This window comes from Chaetura pelagica, unplaced genomic scaffold (genome assembly GCF_000747805.2).
Source record: "Chaetura pelagica isolate M959 unplaced genomic scaffold, ChaPel_1.0 scaffold394, whole genome shotgun sequence".
NCBI classification, from domain to species: Eukaryota; Metazoa; Chordata; class Aves; order Apodiformes; family Apodidae; genus Chaetura; species Chaetura pelagica.
In genome coordinates this window covers 1,758,287-1,768,319 of record NW_009952966.1, presented here as the reverse complement: position 1 = coordinate 1,768,319, position 10,033 = coordinate 1,758,287, and the positions used below count along the sequence as shown (strand labels likewise).

The 10,033-nt window shown below is 51.6% G+C and overlaps 1 protein-coding gene across 1 annotated transcript in view; it reads left to right on the top strand.

Moving 5' to 3' along the window:
• Positions 1-10,033, top strand: part of LEKR1 (leucine, glutamate and lysine rich 1) — a 58,811-nt gene that overhangs the window by 40,653 nt on the left and 8,125 nt on the right. The gene's annotated exons all lie outside the window — the stretch shown is intronic.

The window sequence follows — 10,033 nt, the reverse complement described above, 5'->3', positions numbered from 1 at the left end:
GGCGCTGCGTGTGCTCCCGTCGCCCGGCTCGGCCTGGCCTCGTGTCTCCTGCTGCAGTCGTGTGGCTTTGTCCGTGGCAAAACGTAGAACCATCGAGCTCGGAAGGGACCCTGAAGATCATCCAGCTCCAACCCCCCTGCCATGAGCAGGGAACCACCAGACCAGGCTGCACAAAACCTCATCCAACCTGGCCTTAAAAACCTCCAGGGATGGGGCACCAACAACCTCCCTGGGCAACCCATCCCAGTTCCTCACCACCCTCACAGTGAAGAATTCCTTCCTCATATCTAACCTAAAACTCCCCTCTCTCAGTTTAAAACCATCACCCCTTGTCCTAGCACTGTCTTCTCCGATGAAGAGCCCCTCCCCAGCTTTCCTGGAGCCCCTTCAGGCACTGGAATCAGTGTAATTAAGTGCTACCAACTTTGCAGCTTTGACAGAAGTGAAAAAATGCCTCTCCTAGAGGACCAAGATCTCTCCAACATCTTCAGTAGGTGTGATTCAAATAGCTGCCAGTTTCAAACGCTGTTTCCCCCTAAGCACTTGATTGGAATGTTCCTGTGTTGTTTGTTCTCCCCTGTAATGTCATTGCTCGTTTCTGGTGTAAAAAGTGTGGTGTTTGTTCAGTCAGAATCAGCTTTTTTTGCCATTATTTGAGTCGTGTTATATTTGCAAATAATGATGCTTAGGTCAGTGGGACTCTCTAGTTGTGGATTATGTGTCACTCAGCATGAACATGTGGCAACCCTGTGTGCTTGGCAGGGACCTCACGTCCCCTGTGTCCCAGTCTTCAAGCTGTGCTCATTAACAGGGAGCTGCAGACAATACATTTTGTCCAAAAATATGGTCACCCCTTGAGTTTCATCAGAAAACTGTCTTTCCTCAATATGATTTGTAGCACTGGAGTTCTCTGTAAAAGTGTTACATGTATTTTTGTTTCCCTGCTTGATACGTGGAGCTGTGGCTTGTTTTGGCCCATGAGAAGCCATGACAAGTCTTGGTTGTCTTTGAGTGCAGAGGCTGCAGAAGGAGCAGCTCGTGGGACAAGGTGGCTCTGCTCTTGGGCAGTGTCTGTGGGGAGCACTGAGACCACGGTGGGCAGCACAGGCACAGCGGAGCTTTGCTGACTGTGGCACCAGGTACTGGAGAGTTTTGGTCAGATGAGCCCAAGCAGGGCCAGGCTGGTGCTAGGAGCAGGGTCTGGTGGTGCTCAGACAAGGAGAGGCAGGTGCAGGTCAGCCTGGTCAGTCCTTTGGGCCCACCATGCAGACCTGGCTCAGGCCAGGGTAGGAGCTGGGGCTGAGCTCCTGGGAGCATCAGGCACAGGAGAAGTTCAGACCTGCTGGTGCCCTGAGCATCTCTTGAAAGACATCTCTTGTTCATCTTCTGAGACCACCACCTCTGACCTGCCCAGGAGCTTCACTGGAGGTAAGTTAGAGGGGAACATTGTGGAGACTCTCAGAGGCTTCACATGAACAGCAGGATGACTGAAACTGCCAGCTCTGCTGACATTTTGGGACTGGGTTTTTTTTTTGCTCAGAGTCATGGGGTTTCTTCTTCACAGCACACTTGTAAACCCAAGTATATTTCTAATCACTGTGAACCTTGACCTTCTTCTTACTTCTGGTCCCCAGTGTGAGCAGTGACAACTCTGCCCAAAGCAAAGGCAGAGTAGAGCTGTGGGCAGCAGCCTGTCCCCTCTAATTCCTACTTCCCTAGGATGTATCCCCAGTCCCATGCCCTAGCAGCCATTCCTGCCCTGGTGGCAATCTGGGCTCCTGTCACACCTCCGTGTGTATGTCCTGTGGCAGGAGCAGCAGTAGAGAGTGACCCTGTGGTATTGAGTTGTAAAGACAGGAAAAGCTCTTAAAATCATGTCAGTGGTCACGGCAATCATGTTTCTAGCATGATGGAGCCTATAAATCAAAGGTCCCAACCAAGAACAAATGCAGATCCAAGTCAAGAACAAATATTTCCCTTGTTGCCCCTCCCTCACAGGAGCCCAGCACCCTGCTGCTAAGCAATAATCAAAATATATACATGTCAGGAAGCCTTTTAGAAACAATTACATTCATTTCACATAGTCAAGGAAAGTTCACAGAGTCTTTCTCGTAAGGGGATGAAACGCACCAGCAGAAGGACCACGGGGAGCACAGATGCCTAATTATATCACCATGTTTTCAGGAAGTGAAACTTCCTGGAGGCACGACGTCTCCAGGGGCACTTGTCGTTTTGGTGTGCTGGGGTTTTGGTGTGCTGGACCTTGCCCTCCAGGACTCGTGGCACCAGAGAATGCTCAAAACATGTCCAGGCTTGGAACAAGCCCTGCAGGGTGGGCTGAGCTTTTTCTTCCCAAGGCAAGCAGAGAATGTCCCATGGCAATGGGCTGCCTTGCTCCTGCCTAAGGCAGCTTTGGGCTTGTCCTGTTCTGGGGAGGGAGCTGGACTTGGTGATCCCAGCTGTCCCAGAAGGTGGTTGAGCCATCTAAACAGGCAGATGTGGTGCCAGGGGACAGGGTTTAGCGGTGGAGGTGGCAGAGTTAGGGCAGTGGTTGGACTCAATGATCTTGAAGGCCTTTTCCAGCTGGAGTGATCCTGTGAGCTGGGAGTGAGTGGCGAGGGGACAGCTGATGTGCCTCTGGGTCTGGGGGTGGGGACAGGAGCCCCTGGCCAGGTCGGTCCCACTGAGGCTGGGCTGGGCCCTGGGGGCTGTGCCAGCCAGCACTGGTCCTCTCCAGGGTGAGCCCTTTCCAGCCCTCTGGGCACGACAGTAAGAGCTGGTGATGTTGGTCTGGTGCTTTGGAGAAGGCTGAACGTGAGCATCAAGCATCAGTTGTGGTTTGGCCAACTGTCTCCTGAGTGCTCTGGGAGAGGAGTGGGAAAGACTGATGAGGTACCTAATGTAGCCTGGGCTCTCAGGAGAGCAGGACCAGGGAGCTGAGTTCCTGGGCAGCACTGGAAGCTCCTGGCATGTAGAGTCCACGGGCTGCCTCAGGAAAGCCAGTCAGAACCCAAGTGTTGGTGGGTAATCAGAGCCCCCAGTGTATTGGTTCAAGCACATCACAAATGGAAGTTGCTGTCAGTTGGGCAAGAGATGGCTCAGATCCAGTTTCTGGGAAGCTGGGGCAGGAGAACCTGGGCTTTCCCCCAGCCACCCTCTCCCCATGTGGCCCACTGGAGCAGCAACCCAACTTAGAGTCTTCTATACCTCATCAGGGGGTCATTCCACTGAAAGGTGCCCCAAATCTCTGTGCTCTCCACAGACACTAGTGCAGAAAGAGCCAAATCCGTGCCTGGAGACCTGGAGCTGTCTTGCTGCTCCTTTGGCAGGAGCTGAAGGTGTTGCTTGCCATGTGTAGCAAAGTGCTCCCCATACGTGCTGTGGATGTAAGTGCTTGACACATGTATCTAACTTGGATTCCTAATAGGATATTACAAAATAAAGCAGTGATGTGCCTTGTGTGTTAAAAGTGATAAATAGCCCTGGAACTGAGTTGCTGTGCATGCTCTGGGATCCCAGCCTGTGGCTTTTTCCACCACGGAAGAAATTAGACTTCAGGAAAAAAAAGAAGAAAAAAAGAAAGAAAAAAAAAAGCCTCTTAGTATCTTAGCAGCATTGAAAGTATATGAAAATAGAAACTGGAGCCAGAGCCAAAGCCAGACATCATTAAAATGTATTAATCAGGAAAAGATAGTCTGTCTTTTCATTTAAAAGCCTGCTTGTGCTGTGAGAGATTCTGTGCTTTGAATTCTGGAATTCTTAAAGCCTGCAGAAGCACTGGGCATTTTTATTGTAAAAGAAATAGCAGAGGAATGAAATGGGGGAAGTTTCCTTTCTCAGACAAACCCCACACATCTTTAGTTTTAGTTATTTAAAACAGGGGCTTGTTTAGATAAAGAGAACTTGATCTCTGGTTCCGTCTTTGCTGCAGGTGGTTGAGTGAAGGAGGAATGAACTCCCCGAGCAGCTGTAACGGAGCAGCACACCCAGCTCTGCCTACTGCTTGGTGGGGTGGTGTTTCGTTCTTAAGGCACAGTACAAAATTAATTCTGGTAGCATAATAAAAAGGTACTGTGAAAGATTAATGCTGAGGAGGTTGTTTTTTAACACCGGAAATATAATTTGTGTGATGGAAAAATCGGAGCCTCTGGCGTCGTGCTGGGAGCTGCTCCTGGCTCACGGAGAAGAAACATCTTCCGAGCAAGCAAGGCCAGCTCCTGCAGATTGTTTTTTGCTCCTCTCTCCAGAGATCCCCTCTCTCCCCTCTGGCACAGCTGCAGTTTTCCACCGGGAGGCTGCAGGGACTGGTGGGTGAAGGTCAGCACCAGGATGTGACCGTGTCTCCCCCGCGCGCCGCGGGGTGGGCCCTGAGCAGCTCACCAAGGGCTGTGGGACCAGCAGTGTGCTCCCCGTGGAAAAGGCCATCCAAGAACAGGCAGAGCTTTTCAAAACTTCTGCTTTTTAAGCACCATGAAGGTGAGAAGTGTGTGCAATGCACGTTACACCTCCTCCCTGCAGCTCTGGTGACACAAACTCCTTCTGGTGTTCCCCGTGGCTCTTGTCCTGGGCTGACGGAGGCTTCAGCAGGTCCGTGTCTCTGAGGAAACCTTTAAAGAAGCTTCTGGAGGTAAATTGTCATGTCCGTGGAGGGACTCCCCTTGGCAACAGCCCCCTTGGGGCCTGGCACCGGGGTTGGCAGGATCCCAGCTGTGTGGGGACTGTTCTTGTACCTCACTGTGCCCATCCCCTTCATCCTGCGCCGTTAGGTGGGTTTGTACATCACCCCCCCAACCCAGGCCACACTTTGTAAGGTTTCCAGAGGAGTTTTTGGTTTCGTTGTTTGCTTTTTTTTTTTTTTTTCTGTAGGCCACGAGTGAGGTTTTGAAGCAGAGGGCTGAGCTGGGCACAGTCAGCTCTGGAAGGTGGAGCAGGGTGAGAACCAAAAGCGGGTGCTTGTTATCGGCGTCACCAGGGGCTTGTCTGGCTCTGCAGTGTCAGCCCAGCCCCACAGCCCAGGAACAAACTGATGCTGTGCTTGGGGCTCAATTTATCCTCCCCTTGCTGTCACACACTAGAGAAAATCAGGAACAGCAGGGGTGTGCTAATGCAGAAGTTGTTTCAGCCCTTATCTGCTTGCACCAGAAAAGGTCCCTTTCTCAGGTCTGAGCCCTGAGTGACCTCTTCAAAAACCAGATTTAATGATTCTCATTTTTGGGGTGAGTCAGAACCTGAAACCCAAGAGGGTAGAAGGGCAGTCCCCTGTCACCCTGCAGGCACGGGCCACCTCTTGCTCTCCAGTTCCTTCGGTCACTGAGCAGGGTGTGGGTGATGGGGGCTGCTCACTGAGCAGAGTTTTGTTTCTCCTAAACAGCAACTGATTTCTAAACGTCAAGAGGCCACGAGTGGTGACACAGAGCCCGTTGAACACAGAAAACCTGGATTTGCTGGTTCCTGAAACCCACAGATTTACAGGACAGTGTTCTGGGGAGCCTCCCAGTTTCAAAAAAATGGCTTAATGTTTTCAGGCTGACAGGTGACCCTGCTTTCACAGTGCTGAGTGTTTCAATGTGTATTTAAAATGTGCTTTTTTTTTCTTCCCTGTTCATTACAAAAGATGCAGCATCCAGTTAGTGACTTTCAGGATGGTAAAAACCAAAGGAGCTGGAACTCAAACCGAAAGGCTGAGCAGGCAGGGTTCACTGCAGCAGAGCTGGAAAGTTTCACTTTTCGTTTCCTCCTTTGTGGAAAAGCTTAACCCCTCCCGGGGCAGGAAAACGATTCCTTGTGTGAGTCGGGGCTGAAAACCCTTTCCTGGAGCCGGTGCAGGGAGGTCAGAGCTGTGGGCAGGGCTGGAAACGCTTCAAAGCTCCTGAACTCCTTGGTGTGAGGGTTAAAGAAGGAGTTTTGTACAAAGAAGAAGAGAATTGCAGCGGCAGCCAGCAGGGTGTGAAAGGTCCTTATTGATGCAAACGACTTTGGGACAAAGTTCAGAAGGAGATAAGGAGGCAGCTGGGTCAGCAAGGAGGGGTTTGTGAGGGTGCCCTGGTCTGCTCTGGAAGCACTTTGCTCCAGGCACCAACATGACCACGTAGACAACCAGAAGGGCAGACCTTTTCCACACACATCATGAAAAAAACCAAACCAAAAATGCAATGAAGTAGTTAATGCTGGGTGTTCTCAGAGGAGGAGCAGCCCAGAGCTGGGGTGACCCTGCTCTCAGCTCTTCCCCAGGGACCCTGGGCACCCCTGTCACCTCAGGGCACTTGGGCATGTTGGTGAGTGCTCCTGGTTTGTGACAAGAGCACCACATCGTGCTGGAGGAGAGAATGAGGGGCCAAGCTTCTGTTGGCTTGTGCATAAAACTGATGGCTGATCCAGCTGGTGTGTGGGTGTCCATGGGCACTCACAGCATCCCGACCCACACCTTGGTTTTACAAAGAGAATCACGGAATCATTTGGGTTGGAAAAGTCCTTTAAGATCACCCAGTCCTGGCATTAACCCAGCACTGCCAAGGCCACCACTAAACCATGTCCCCGAGCACAGACTTTCAGCTGGAGCCCAAACACCTGCAGCATAATCAGGACAGGCAGCTGGAAGCAGGTCATGTCTGGTGACACTTTCACTCACAACCAGAAAACACGTCCCACGAATGTCACCAGACTCCTAAGCACGATGAAGACCATTCCCTAAGTTTCCTCATCATTCAAAGCAGTTCAGGCCATGGATTTTCTTTTTCACAGAAGTGTCATGGTTGGAAAAGGCCTCTAAGGCCTCTGCATCCAACTGTTCCCACCCCCTCCCCACCACAGCATGTCCTCAAATGCCTCATCTACTTGGTTTTTTAATACCTCCAGGGATGGTGACTCCACCACCTCCCTGGGCAGCCCATCCCAGCACCTGACTACTCTTTCAGTAAAGAACTTTGGTGGGTATCAAGTCCTTCTAGACCAGCCCTACCATGCCAGTCACTTCACTTGGTTAATGTAGAGCCTGTCTGGGCTTGTGTGTGTGAGGCAGGGACAGAGGCTGCTCTGCCCATGGTGTCCTCGTGGCCACCTCTCCAGGCACCAGCTGCCTTCTCTTTATGGTGGGACAGACCTGCAAGATCAGAAGCACCCAGACACAGGGGTGATGGGCACAGAGTGAGAGCTGAGGGTGGGAAAAATCCCATGCGGGCCACAGCGGGATCATGGGATGACATTTAGCAAAGGAAAGTTTCCATGCAGTGCAGAGGAAAATGTTCTCACGTGGAGCCCTGTGAGCCACGGAAGGTCTTGGGGGAGGGTGGTGGAGCTCTTGGGCTTGAGTCATTCCAAGTGGACAGGAAAAAAGCTGTGGAAAAAGTGCTGTTGGGAGCAGCCCTGCCCTGGCAGGGCCCGATGAACCGTGTGACCTAAATGGTATTTTCCATCTCCCAATTTATGTGACATGGAAAGTGATTTATTTGGGCCTACCACCACTTCGCTGCAATGAATAATGCCCAGTTGGCAAGTCCCTGCCTTGGACTTGGACTAAGAAGTCCCTGAAGAGCCCTGGTGGGCACAGAGACACTCAGAGAGGAGCCTTCAGGCCAGCAGGTTTGGCTTTGCTGGTGGGGCCAGTTTGGGGTCATCACCTCTATCCTGCCCAAATGTTCTGGTCAATATCCAGGTCCCTGAGAAGGAACAGAACCAAAAGCACTAACGAGATGTGGGTTACCCTCTCTTATCAGATTACTATTTTTCCCCACACCCAGGCCAGCTGAGGAGCACTAGACTGGCAGCAGTCAACACAACTGAGCCATCCCCCCTTTGGTGGGTTTTGTACAGTCCTGCTCTCTGCTAAAGCTGCAGGAGAAGCTGAGGGTGAGGACAAGGGGTGGCCAGGCCAGGGGAGCCTGTCTCCAGCAGAGGAAGCTCCTCAGGAACCTGGTGGTGACCCTGCTGGCCGAGCACCAGGGCTCATGAATCATCAGCTTGGATGGAAATCCGCTCCCAGCACCCGTGTGTCCAGCTGCTTCCTGAGCTCGGGAAGCCTCGTGCTGGCTGCAGGTCTGGTTTTAAATCACCAGGACTGAGTGGTCATCTGAATCATCACAGAGTTCTGAACAAAGAACCACATGTATCTTTTGGGAAAAGTACCCAAATAAGGATCCTCAGCAACAGCTGGGAAGTGTCCGGAAAGAGGTCAGACATGGAGAGGGATTTATGGGCCCAGGGGGGATAACCAAGTAGCAATATTGCCTCAGCACTCTCATAGGTGACCCGTTGCCAGCCTCATTGTCTTTGCCAATGTCTTTTTTTGGGTTTTGTTTTAGATTCCTTCTAAAAATAACAAGAGCCTCTCCTAGGAGGGGAGGGGAAGCAGCCACTGGAGCTAGAATGAATTAATCTGGATTCTTCATTCCTGTGCTGTAAAACAAAAAGAGTAAGAAGTTGCTTTTGAAGACCAGGCTTTTCTGTAGGTCAGTATTCATAGATTTCTTATCTTTCTTTTTTTTTTTCCCTATGAATGAATATTCACAGAAGTGCCCTCCTCTGGCTGCCTTTGGGCAAGGATGTTACACTGTGTGTCCATCTCAGTAGGAAACAGCCCAAAGACTTTCTGTGGGAAGCTGAGCCGTAATTGTGTTGCCTGATGGAGATGTGGGAACCCCCAGAGGAGGCTCCTCAGCTCCTCAGAACATCCTCCCACCACCATCACAGCCCAAGTCACATCTTATGGCATAAGTGTTAAATCCACAAAAACAACAGGAAAAGCAGCACGGGAGGTAATGGGGCAGAGCTCCTGAATCAGAAGAGGCTGGGCTGGGGAGATGTGCAGGAGGAATCAGGCTACAGCACAGATCCCAAAAGGCAAAAGACCCAGTGATCCCTCTAATCCTGGCCTGGGGAAAATGGCTCCTGGACCTGCAGCTTCCTGATCCCCACAGCTCTGGGAGCACAGGCAGGGCCCAGCACAGCTCCCCCACAGCCCTGTTGTGCACAGCCTGGGGCTGCCCTGGGGACTCTGCTTGCAGCAAGGCATCTAGGGCTGAAAACTCATTTTTGGCCCCATGCTAATCAGCAAAAGCCTAATTAAGCAAGGTGTGAACCAATCCAATTAGCAGGGATCACATCTCCTAATCCACACCCTCTCCCCCCCAGAACTGGCCATACAGAAGACTTGGGTGACATTGCTGACACCACCTTGGCACCTTCCTCAGTCACTGTCCTTACCTTAAACCCTCCAGACTCCATCTTCAGCCACTCCATGTGCCAAGCAGCAGGGTGCAGATCACCCACCAACCTGCATTCAGAGGGGGTCTTGCCAGTGCTTGTGTTGCCCGTCGGGCTCCCTGGGATCTAACGTGGCAGCAAACAAGGGTCATTGTCACCCAGTTTCCCTGCAAAAGAAAGCATGGTCATACACACCCTCACACACATCCTTGTTGCATGGCCTGGATACTCTTCTGTGCCATATTTGTTTAAAGTCTTGGCCAACCCAAGGCTGACCTGTCTGCTCCCCCTGCACGTGCTGCTGAGCTGCGGCTGCTCCCCAGGGCTGAGCCCAGGGACATGACCAAGGGTCCTCCAGCCCAGGGGCTCTGCCCTTGCCAGGGCTTTCTGCTCCTTATCCAGCTGCCATCACTCCAGCCAGGGACATTCCAGGACGTGGTGCAAAGGGAGCTCATTTGCTGCAATTTATGTCAAGTGTCTTTGAGTCTTTCAGTCCCAAGACGAGTGGGAGTTTAATAAGCTGAGTCTGGGCTAGGAAACCAGCATCCCTCACTGAAAATGAGGGGGGGTCTGTTCTCCTCTTTCCAGCTGGCTGTATCTAACCAGGCTCTACCCATGGAAGGACAGCTTAAAGGGCAATCCAATGCCTTGGCATCTTTTCCCAGCCTCCTGGTGCAATGGGTTCAGGAAGGTCTGAGAAAATCACTAAATCATCATAGAATGGTTTGGGTTGGAAGGGACCCTGAAAGGTCATCTGGCCCAAAATGGGATGAAGCTGGAGAAGATGTCATGAAGGTGTGGTGATAGCTCTCAGGATCATGGGGAACTCACACAC